Source organism: Oncorhynchus nerka, linkage group LG15 (assembly GCF_034236695.1).
Source record: "Oncorhynchus nerka isolate Pitt River linkage group LG15, Oner_Uvic_2.0, whole genome shotgun sequence".
Classification (NCBI taxonomy): Eukaryota; Metazoa; Chordata; class Actinopteri; order Salmoniformes; family Salmonidae; genus Oncorhynchus; species Oncorhynchus nerka.
The window spans coordinates 663,335-676,734 of record NC_088410.1 but is presented as its reverse complement, the minus strand read 5'-3'; positions in this window follow the sequence as shown (position 1 = coordinate 676,734).

The following is a 13,400-nucleotide window of genomic DNA, read 5'->3' as shown; positions in this document are numbered from 1 at the left end:
CGTGTGAGGATCGAACTCACGACCTTCAGATTATGAGACTGACGCGCTACCTACTGCGCTAACGAGGCACTTCTTGCAAAAATATCCAAAATGAATAAAAAAATATCGATACCGAACGTCAGATTTTTACAGTGATGTTGAAACCACCGTGCCAAAATGTATGTATGGTCTGAAATTCGACAACCCCTGAGAAAAAAAGATTGATTTCATTCTAAAGTAATACATATCGATATGGACCTTACGATGTGGTATCCACCTTGACAAAAGTATGTATTGTGTGAAAGTCCAAAACCACAGTGAATTCATTTTCACTTCATCTTTAGCCAACACTGTCTTTTTAAAAGCTTTGCTGCCCCGTGTGAGGATCGAACTCACGACCTTCAGATTATGAGACTGACGCGCTACCTACTGCGCTAACGAGGCCCTTCTTGCAAAAATATCCAAAATGAAGAAAAAATATCGATACCGAACGTCAGATTTTTACAGTGATGTTGAAACCACCGTGCCAAAATGTATGTATGGTCTGAAATTCGACAACCCCTGAGAAAAAAGATTGATTTCATTCTAAAGTAATACATATCGATATGGACCTTACGATGTGGTATCCACCTTGACAAAAGTATGTATTGTGTGAAAGTCCAAAACGACCAGTGAATTATTTTCACTTCATCTTCAGCCAACACTGTCTTTTTAAAAGGTTTGCTGCCCCGTGTGAGGATCGAACTCACGACCTTCAGATTATGAGACTGACGCGCTACCTACTGCGCTAACGAGGCCCTTCTTGCAAAAAAATCCAAAAAGAAGAAAAAAATATCGATACCGAACGTCAGATTTTTACAGTGATGTTGAAACCACCGTGCCAAAATGTATGTATGGTCTGAAATTCGACAACCCCTGAGAAAAAAGATTGATTTCATTCTAAAGTAATACATATCGATATGGACCTTACGATGTGGTATCCACCTTGACAAATGTATGTATTGTGTGAAAGTCCAAAACGACCGTGAATTCATTTTCACTTCATCTTCAGCCAACACTGTCTTTTTAAAAGGTTTGCTGCCCCGTGTGAGGATCGAACTCACGACCTTCAGATTATGAGACTGACGCGCTACCTACTGCGCTAACGAGGCCCTTCTTGCAAAATATCCAAAAAGAAATTTAAAAAATATTGATACCAAACTTCAGATATTTACAGTGATGTTGAAACCACCGTGCCAAAATGTATGTATGGTCTGAAATTCGACAACCCCTGAGACAAAAAGATTGATTTCATTCTAAAGTAATACATATCGATATGGACCTTACGATGTAGTATCCACCTTGACAAAAGTATGTATTGTGTGAAAGTCCAAAACCACAGTGAATTCATTTTCACTTCATCTTTAGCCAACACTGTCTTTTTAAAAGCTTTGCTGCCCCGTGTGAGGATCGAACTCACGACCTTCAGATTATGAGACTGACGCGCTACCTACTGCGCTAACGAGGCACTTCTTGCAAAATTATCCAAAATGAATAAAAAAATATCGATACCGAACGTCAGATTTTTACAGTGATGTTGAAACCACCGTGCCAAAATGTATGTATGGTCTGAAATTCGACAACCCCTGAGAAAAAAAGATTGATTTCATTCTAAAGTAATACATATCGATATGGACCTTACGATGTGGTATCCACCTTGACAAAAGTATGTATTGTGTGAAAGTCCAAAACGACAGTGAATTCATTTTCACTTCATCTTCAGCCAACACTGTCTTTTTAAAAGCTTTGCTGCCCCGTGTGAGGATCGAACTCACGACCTTCAGATTATGAGACTGACGCGCTACCTACTGCGCTAACGAGGCCCTTCTTGCAAAAATATAAAAAAAAAAATATATGTATATCGATACCGAACTTCAGATTTTTACAGTGATGTTGAAACCACCGTGCCAAAATGTATGTATGGTCTGAAATTTACAACCCCTGAGAAAAAAAGATTGATTTCATTCTAAAGTAATACATATCGATATGGACCTTACGATGTGGTATCCACCTTGACAAAAGTATGTATTGTGTGAAAGTCCAAAACGACAGTGAATTCATTTTCACTTCATCTTCAGCCAACACTGTTTTTTAAAGCTTTGAGGATCGAACTCACACCTTCAGATTATGAGACTGACGCGCTACCTACTGAGCTAACAAGGCACTTCTTGCAAAAATATCCAAAAGAAAAAAAATATTGATACCGAACTTCAGATTTTTACAGTGATGTTGAAACCACCGTGCCAAAATGTATGTATGGTCTGAAATTCGACAACCCCTGAGACAAAAAGATTGATTTCATTCTAAAGTAATACATATCGATATGGACCTTACGATGTGGTATCCACCTTGACAAAAGTATGTATTGTGTGAAAGTCCAAAACCACAGTGAATTCATTTTCACTTCATCTTCAGCCAACACTGTCTTTTTGAAAGGTTTGCTGCCCCGTGTGAGGATCGAACTCACGACCTTCAGATTATGAGACTGATGCGCTACCTACTGCGCTAACGAGGCCCTTCCAAAATTTCCAAAAATAAATTTAAAAAATATCGATACCAAACTTCAGATTTTTACAGTGATGTTGAAACCACCGTGCCAAAATGTATGTATGGTCTGAAATTCGACAACCCCTGAGAAAAAAAGATTGATTTCATTCTAAAGTAATACATATCGATATGGACCTTACGATGTGGTATCCACCTTGACAAAAGTATGTATTGTGTGAAAGTCCAAAACGACAGTGAATTCATTTTCACTTCATCTTCAGCCAACACTGTCTTTTTGAAAGCTTTGCTGCCCCGTGTGAGGATCGAACTCACGACCTTCAGATTATGAGACTGACGCGCTACCTACTGCGCTAACGAGGCCCTTCTTGCAAAAATATCCAAAAAGAAATTTAAAAAATATCGATACCAAACGTCAGATTTTTACAGTGATGTTGAAACCACCGTGCCAAAATGTATGTATGGTCTGAAATTCGACAACCCCTGAGAAAAAAATTGATTTCATTCTAAAGTAATACATATCGATATGGACCTTACGATGTGGTATCCACCTTGACAAAAGTATGTATTGTGTGAAAGTCCAAAACCACAGTGAATTCATTTTCACTTCATCTTTAGCCAACACTGTCTTTTTAAAAGCTTTGCTGCCCCGTGTGAGGATCGAACTCACGACCTTCAGATTATGAGACTGACGCGCTACCTACTGCGCTAACGAGGCCCTTCTTGCAAAAAATCCAAAATTGAAGAAAAAAAATATCGATACCGAACGTCAGATTTTTACAGTGATGTTGAAACCACCGTGCCAAAATGTATGTATGGTCTGAAATTCGACAACCCCTGAGACAAAAAAGATTGATTTCATTCTAAAGTAATACATATCGATATGGACCTTACGATGTGGTATCCACCTTGACAAATGTATGTATTGTGTGAAAGTCCAAAACGACCGTGAATTAATTTTCACTTCATCTTCAGCCAACACTGTCTTTTTAAAAGGTTTGCTGCCCCGTGTGAGGATCGAACTCACGACCTTCAGATTATGAGACTGACGCGCTACCTACTGCGCTAACGAGGCCCTTCTTGCTAAAATATCCAAAAAGAAATTTAAAAAATATTGATACCAAACTTCAGATATTTACAGTGATGTTGAAACCACCGTGCCAAAATGTATGTATGGTCTGAAATTCGACAACCCCTGAGACAAAAAGATTGATTTCATTCTAAAGTAATACATATCGATATGGACCTTACGATGTAGTATCCACCTTGACAAAAGTATGTATTGTGTGAAAGTCCAAAACCACAGTGAATTCATTTTCACTTCATCTTTAGCCAACACTGTCTTTTTAAAAGCTTTGCTGCCCCGTGTGAGGATCGAACTCACGACCTTCAGATTATGAGACTGACGCGCTACCTACTGCGCTAACGAGGCACTTCTTGCAAAAATATCCAAAATGAATAAAAAATATCGATACCGAACGTCAGATTTTTACAGTGATGTTGAAACCACCGTGCCAAAATGTATGTATGGTCTGAAATTCGACAACCCCTGAGAAAAAAGATTGATTTCATTCTAAAGTAATAAATATCGATATGGACCTTACGATGTGGTATCCACCTTGACAAAAGTATGTATTGTGTGAAAGTCGAAAACCACAGTGAATTCATTTTCACTTCATCTTTAGCCAACACTGTCTTTTTAAAAGCTTTGCTGCCCCGTGTGAGGATCGAACTCACGACCTTCAGATTATGAGACTGACGCGCTACCTACTGCGCTAACGAGGCCCTTCTTGCAAAAAAATATCAAAAAGAAGAAAAAATATCGATACCGAACGTCAGATTTTTACAGTGATGTTGAAACCACCGTGCCAAAATGTATGTATGGTCTGAAATTCGACAACCCCTGAGAAAAAAGATTGATTTCATTCTAAAGTAATACATATCGATATGGACCTTACGATGTGGTATCCACCTTGACAAAAGTATGTATTGTGTGAAAGTCCAAAACGACAGTGAATTCATTTTCACTTCATCTTCAGCCAACACTGTCTTTTTAAAAGCTTTGCTGCCCCGTGTGAGGATCGAACTCACGACCTTCAGATTATGAGACTGACGCGCTACCTACTGCGCTAACGAGGCCCTTCTTGCAAAAATATCCAAAATGAAGAAAAAAATATCGATACCGAACGTCAGATTTTTACAGTGATGTTGAAACCACCGTGCCAAAATGTATGTATGGTCTGAAATTCGACAACCCCTGAGAAAAAAGATTGATTTCATTCTAAAGTAATACATATCGATATGGACCTTACGATGTGGTATCCACCTTGACAAAAGTATGTATTGTGTGAAAGTCCAAAACGACAGTGAATTAATTTTCACTTCATCTTCAGCCAACACTGTCTTTTTAAAAGGTTTGCTGCCCCGTGTGAGGATCGAACTCACGACCTTCAGATTATGAGACTGACGCGCTACCTACTGCGCTAACGAGGCCCTTCTTGCTAAAATATCCAAAAAGAAATTTAAAAAATATTGATACCAAACTTCAGATATTTACAGTGATGTTGAAACCACCGTGCCAAAATGTATGTATGGTCTGAAATTCGACAACCCCTGAGACAAAAAGATTGATTTCATTCTAAAGTAATACATATCGATATGGACCTTACGATGTAGTATCCACCTTGACAAAAGTATGTATTGTGTGAAAGTCCAAAACCACAGTGAATTCATTTTCACTTCATCTTTAGCCAACACTGTCTTTTTAAAAGCTTTGCTGCCCCGTGTGAGGATCGAACTCACGACCTTCAGATTATGAGACTGACGCGCTACCTACTGCGCTAACGAGGCACTTCTGCAAAAATATCCAAAATGAATAAAAAAATATCGATACCGAACGTCAGATTTTTACAGTGATGTTGAAACCACCGTGCCAAAATGTATGTATGGTCTGAAATTCGACAACCCCTGAGAAAAAAAGATTGATTTCATTCTAAAGTAATAAATATCGATATGGACCTTACGATGTGGTATCCACCTTGACAAAAGTATGTATTGTGTGAAAGTCCAAAAACCACAGTGAATTCATTTTCACTTCATCTTTAGCCAACACTGTCTTTTTGAAAGCTTTGCTGCCCCGTGTGAGGATCGAACTCATGACCTTCAGATTATGAGACTGACGCGCTACCTACTGCGCTAACGAGGCCCTTCTTGCAAAAATATTAAAAAAAGACAAAAAATATCGATACCGAACGTCAGATTTTTACAGTGATGTTGAAACCACCGTGCCAAAATGTATGTATGGTCTGAAATTCGACAACCCCTGAGAAAAAAAGATTGATTTCATTCTAAAGTAATACATATCGATATGGACCTTACGATGTGGTATCCACCTTGACAAAAGTATGTATTGTGTGAAAGTCCAAAATGACAGTGAATTAATTTTCACTTCATCTTCAGCCAACACTGTCTTTTTAAAAGGTTTGCTGCCCCGTGTGAGGATCGAACTCACGACCTTCAGATTATGAGACTGACGCGCTACCTACTGCGCTAACGAGGCCCTTCTTGCGAAAATATCCAAAAAGAAATTTAAAAAATATTGATACCAAACTTCAGATATTTACAGTGATGTTGAAACCACCGTGCCAAAATGTATGTATGGTCTGAAATTCGACAACCCCTGAGACAAAAAGATTGATTTCATTCTAAAGTAATACATATCGATATGGACCTTACGATGTAGTATCCACCTTGACAAAAGTATGTATTGTGTGAAAGTCCAAAACCACAGTGAATTCATTTTCACTTCATCTTTAGCCAACACTGTCTTTTTAAAAGCTTTGCTGCCCCGTGTGAGGATCGAACTCACGACCTTCAGATTATGAGACTGACGCGCTACCTACTGCGCTAACGAGGCACTTCTTGCCAAAATTATCCAAAATGAATAAAAATATCGATACCGAACGTCAGATTTTTACAGTGATGTTGAAACCACCGTGCCAAAATGTATGTATGGTCTGAAATTCGACAACCCCTGAGAAAAAAAGATTGATTTCATTCTAAAGTAATAAATATCGATATGGACCTTACGATGTGGTATCCACCTTGACAAAAGTATGTATTGTGTGAAAGTCGAAAACCACAGTGAATTCATTTTCACTTCATCTTTAGCCAACACTGTCTTTTTAAAAGCTTTGCTGCCCCGTGTGAGGATCGAACTCACGACCTTCAGATTATGAGACTGACGCGCTACCTACTGCGCTAACGAGGCCCTTCTTGCAAAAATACCCAAAATGAAGAAAAAAATATCGATACCAAACGTCAGATTTTTACAGTGATGTTGAAACCACCGTGCCAAAATGTATGTATGGTCTGAAATTCGACAACCCCTGAGAAAAAAGATTGATTTCATTCTAAAGTAATACATATCGATATGGACCTTACGATGTGGTATCCACCTTGACAAAAGTATGTATTGTGTGAAAGTCCAAAACGACAGTGAATTAATTTTCACTTCATCTTCAGCCAACACTGTCTTTTTAAAAGGTTTGCTGCCCCGTGTGAGGATCGAACTCACGACCTTCAGATTATGAGACTGACGCGCTACCTACTGCGCTAACGAGGCCCTTCTTGCTAAAATATCCAAAAAGAAATTTAAAAATATTGATACCAAACTTCAGATATTTACAGTGATGTTGAAACCACCGTGCCAAAATGTATGTATGGTCTGAAATTCGACAACCCCTGAGACAAAAAGATTGATTTCATTCTAAAGTAATACATATCGATATGGACCTTACGATGTAGTATCCACCTTGACAAAAGTATGTATTGTGTGAAAGTCCAAAACCACAGTGAATTCATTTTCACTTCATCTTTAGCCAACACTGTCTTTTTAAAAGCTTTGCTGCCCCGTGTGAGGATCGAACTCACGACCTTCAGATGAGACTGACGCGCTACCTACTGCGCTAACGAGGCCCTTCTTGCAAAATATCCAAAATGAAGAAAAAAATATCGATACCAAACTTCAGATTTTTACAGTGATGTTGAAACCACCGTGCCAAAATGTATGTATGGTCTGAAATTCGACAACCCCTGAGAAAAAAAGATTGATTTCATTCTAAAGTAATACATATCGATATGGACCTTACGATGTGGTATCCACCTTGACAAAAGTATGTATTGTGTGAAAGTCCAAAACCACAGTGAATTCATTTTCACTTCATCTTTAGCCAACACTGTCTTTTTAAAAGCTTTGCTGCCCCGTGTGAGGATCGAACTCACGACCTTCAGATTATGAGACTGACGCGCTACCTACTGCGCTAACGAGGCACTTCTTGCAAAAAAATCCAAATTGAAGACAAAAAATATCGATACCGAACGTCAGATTTTTACAGTGATGTTGAAACCACCGTGCCAAAATGTATGTATGGTCTGAAATTCGACAACCCCTGAGAAAAAAGATTGATTTCATTCTAAAGTAATACATATCGATATGGACCTTACGATGTGGTATCCACCTTGACAAAAGTATGTATTGTGTGAAAGTCCAAAACGACAGTGAATTCATTTTCACTTCATCTTCAGCCAACACTGTCTTTTTAAAAGCTTTGCTGCCCCGTGTGAGGATCGAACTCACGACCTTCAGATTATGAGACTGACGCGCTACCTACTGCGCTAACGAGGCCCTTCTTGCAAAAATATCCAAAATGAAGAAAAAAATATCGATACCGAACGTCAGATTTTTACAGTGATGTTGAAACCACCGTGCCAAAATGTATGTATGGTCTGAAATTCGACAACCCCTGAGAAAAAAAGATTGATTTCATTCTAAAGTAATACATATCGATATGGACCTTACGATGTGGTATCCACCTTGACAAAAGTATGTATTGTGTGAAAGTCCAAAACGACAGTGAATTCATTTTCACTTCATCTTCAGCCAACACTGTCTTTTTAAAAGGTTTGCTGCCCCGTGTGAGGATCGAACTCACGACCTTCAGATTATGAGACTGACGCGCTACCTACTGCGCTAACGAGGCCCTTCTTGCTAAAATATCCAAAAAGAAATTTAAAAAATATTGATACCAAACTTCAGATATTTACAGTGATGTTGAAACCACCGTGCCAAAATGTATGTATGGTCTGAAATTCGACAACCCCTGAGACAAAAAGATTGATTTCATTCTAAAGTAATACATATCGATATGGACCTTACGATGTAGTATCCACCTTGACAAAAGTATGTATTGTGTGAAAGTCCAAAACCACAGTGAATTCATTTTCACTTCATCTTTAGCCAACACTGTCTTTTTAAAAGCTTTGCTGCCCCGTGTGAGGATCGAACTCACGACCTTCAGATTATGAGACTGACGCGCTACCTACTGCGCTAACGAGGCCCTTCTTGCAAAAAAAATCCAAATTGAAGACAAAAAATATCGATACCGAACGTCAGATTTTTACAGTGATGTTGAAACCACCGTGCCAAAATGTATGTATGGTCTGAAATTCGACAACCCCTGAGAAAAAAAGATTGATTTCATTCTAAAGTAATACATATCGATATGGACCTTACGATGTGGTATCCACCTTGACAAATGTATGTATTGTGTGAAAGTCCAAAACGACAGTGAATTAATTTTCACTTCATCTTCAGCCAACACTGTCTTTTTAAAAGGTTTGCTGCCCCGTGTGAGGATCGAACTCACGACCTTCAGATTATGAGACTGACGCGCTACCTACTGCGCTAACGAGGCCCTTCTTGCTAAAATATCCAAAAAGAAATTTAAAAAATATTGATACCAAACTTCAGATATTTACAGTGATGTTGAAACCACCGTGCCAAAATGTATGTATGGTCTGAAATTCGACAACCCCTGAGACAAAAAAGATTGATTTCATTCTAAAGTAATACATATCGATATGGACCTTACGATGTAGTCCACCTTGACAAAAGTATGTATTGTGTGAAAGTCCAAAACCACAGTGAATTCATTTTCACTTCATCTTTAGCCAACACTGTCTTTTTAAAAGCTTTGCTGCCCCGTGTGAGGATCGAACTCACGACCTTCAGATTATGAGACTGACGCGCTACCTACTGCGCTAACGAGGCACTTCTTGCAAAAATATCCAAAATGAAGAAAAAAAATATCGATACCGAACGTCAGATTTTTACAGTGATGTTGAAACCACCGTGCCAAAATGTATGTATGGTCTGAAATTCGACAACCCCTGAGAAAAAAAGATTGATTTCATTCTAAAGTAATAAATATCGATATGGACCTTACGATGTGGTATCCACCTTGACAAAAGTATGTATTGTGTGAAAGTCCAAAACCACAGTGAATTCATTTTCACTTCATCTTTAGCCAACACTGTCTTTTTAAAAGCTTTGCTGCCCCGTGTGAGGATCGAACTCACGACCTTCAGATTATGAGACTGACGCGCTACCTACTGCGCTAACGAGGCCCTTCTTGCAAAAAAATATCCAAAAAGAAAAAAAAATATTGATACCAAACTTCAGATTTTACAGTGATGTTGAAACCACCGTGCCAAAATGTATGTATGGTCTGAAATTCGACAACCCCTGAGACAAAAAGATTGATTTCATTCTAAAGTAATACATATCGATATGGACCTTACGATGTGGTATCCACCTTGACAAAAGTATGTATTGTGTGAAAGTCCAAAACCACAGTGAATTCATTTTCACTTCATCTTTAGCCAACACTGTCTTTTTAAAAGCTTTGCTGCCCCGTGTGAGGATCGAACTCACGACCTTCAGATTATGAGACTGACGCGCTACCTACTGCGCTAACGAGGCACTTCTTGCAAAATTATCCAAAATGAAATTTAAAAATATCGATACCAAACGTCAGATTTTTACAGTGATGTTGAAACCACCGTGCCAAAATGTATGTATGGTCTGAAATTCGACAACCCTGAGAAAAAAAGATTGATTTCATTCTAAAGTAATAAATATCGATATGGACCTTACGATGTGGTATCCACCTTGACAAAAGTATGTATTGTGTGAAAGTCCAAAACCACAGTGAATTCATTTTCACTTCATCTTTAGCCAACACTGTCTTTTTAAAAGCTTTGCTGCCCCGTGTGAGGATCGAACTCACGACCTTCAGATTATGAGACTGACGCGCTACCTACTGCGCTAACGAGGCACTTCTTGCAAAAATATCCAAATTGAAGACAAAAAATATCGATACCGAACGTCAGATTTTTACAGTGATGTTGAAACCACCGTGCCAAAATGTATGTATGGTCTGAAATTCGACAACCCCTGAGAAAAAAGATTGATTTCATTCTAAAGTAATACATATCGATATGGACCTTACGATGTGGTATCCACCTTGACAAAAGTATGTATTGTGTGAAAGTCCAAAACGACAGTGAATTCATTTTCACTTCATCTTCAGCCAACACTGTCTTTTTAAAAGGTTTGCTGCCCCGTGTGAGGATCGAACTCACGACCTTCAGATTATGAGACTGACGCGCTACCTACTGCGCTAACGAGGCCCTTCTTGCAAAAATATCCAAAAAGAAATTTAAAAATATTGATACCAAACTTCAGATATTTACAGTGATGTTGAAACCACCGTGCCAAAATGTATGTATGGTCTGAAATTCGACAACCCCTGAGACAAAAAGATTGATTTCATTCTAAAGTAATACATATCGATATGGACCTTACGATGTAGTATCCACCTTGACAAAAGTATGTATTGTGTGAAAGTCCAAAACCACAGTGAATTCATTTTCACTTCATCTTTAGCCAACACTGTCTTTTTAAAAGCTTTGCTGCCCCGTGTGAGGATCGAACTCACGACCTTCAGATTATGAGACTGACGCGCTACCTACTGCGCTAACGAGGCCCTTCTTGCAAAAATATCCAAAATGAAGAAAAAAAATATCGATACCGAACGTCAGATTTTTACAGTGATGTTGAAACCACCGTGCCAAAATGTATGTATGGTCTGAAATTCGACAACCCCTGAGAAAAAAAGATTGATTTCATTCTAAAGTAATAAATATCGATATGGACCTTACGATGTGGTATCCACCTTGACAAAAGTATGTATTGTGTGAAAGTCCAAAACCACAGTGAATTCATTTTCACTTCATCTTTAGCCAACACTGTCTTTTTAAAGCTTTGCTGCCCCGTGTGAGGATCGAACTCACGACCTTCAGATTATGAGACTGACGCGCTACCTACTGCGCTAACGAGGCACTTCTTGCAAAAATATCCAAATTGAAGACAAAAAATATCGATACCGAACGTCAGATTTTTACAGTGATGTTGAAACGACCGTGCCAAAATGTATGTATGGTCTGAAATTCGACAACCCCTGAGAAAAAAAGATTGATTTCATTCTAAAGTAATACATATCGATATGGCCCTTACGATGTGGTATCCACCTTGACAAATGTATGTATTGTGTGAAAGTCCAAAACGACCGTGAATTAATTTTCACTTCATCTTCAGCCAACACTGTCTTTTTAAAAGGTTTGCTGCCCCGTGTGAGGATCGAACTCACGACCTTCAGATTATGAGACTGACGCGCTACCTACTGCGCTAACGAGGCCCTTCTTGCTAAAATATCCAAAAAGAAATTTAAAAAATATTGATACCAAACTTCAGATATTTACAGTGATGTTGAAACCACCGTGCCAAAATGTATGTATGGTCTGAAATTCGACAACCCCTGAGACAAAAAGATTGATTTCATTCTAAAGTAATACATATCGATATGGACCTTACGATGTAGTATCCACCTTGACAAAAGTATGTATTGTGTGAAAGTCCAAAACCACAGTGAATTCATTTTCACTTCATCTTTAGCCAACACTGTCTTTTTAAAAGCTTTGCTGCCCCGTGTGAGGATCGAACTCACGACCTTCAGATTATGAGACTGACGCGCTACCTACTGCGCTAACGAGGCACTTCTGCCAAAATTATCCAAAATGAATAAAAAAATATCGATACCGAACGTCAGATTTTTACAGTGATGTTGAAACCACCGTGCCAAAATGTATGTATGGTCTGAAATTCGACAACCCCTGAGAAAAAAAGATTGATTTCATTCTAAAGTAATAAATATCGATATGGACCTTACGATGTGGTATCCACCTTGACAAAAGTATGTATTGTGTGAAAGTCGAAAACCACAGTGAATTCATTTTCACTTCATCTTTAGCCAACACTGTCTTTTTAAAAGCTTTGCTGCCCCGTGTGAGGATCGAACTCACGACCTTCAGATTATGAGACTGACGCGCTACCTACTGCGCTAACGAGGCCCTTCTTGCAAAAAAAATACAAATTGAAGACAAAAAATATCGATACCGAACGTCAGATTTTTACAGTGATGTTGAAACGACCGTGCCAAAATGTATGTATGGTCTGAAATTCGACAACCCCTGAGAAAAAAAGATTGATTTCATTCTAAAGTAATACATATCGATATGGCCCTTACGATGTGGTATCCACCTTGACAAATGTATGTATTGTGTGAAAGTCCAAAACGACCGTGAATTAATTTTCACTTCATCTTCAGCCAACACTGTCTTTTTAAAAGGTTTGCTGCCCCGTGTGAGGATCGAACTCACGACCTTCAGATTATGAGACTGACGCGCTACCTACTGCGCTAACGAGGCCCTTCTTGCAAAATATCCAAAAAGAAATTTAAAAAATATTGATACCAAACTTCAGATATTTACAGTGATGTTGAAACCACCGTGCCAAAATGTATGTATGGTCTGAAATTCGACAACCCCTGAGACAAAAAGATTGATTTCATTCTAAAGTAATACATATCGATATGGACCTTACGATGTAGTATCCACCTTGACAAAAGTATGTATTG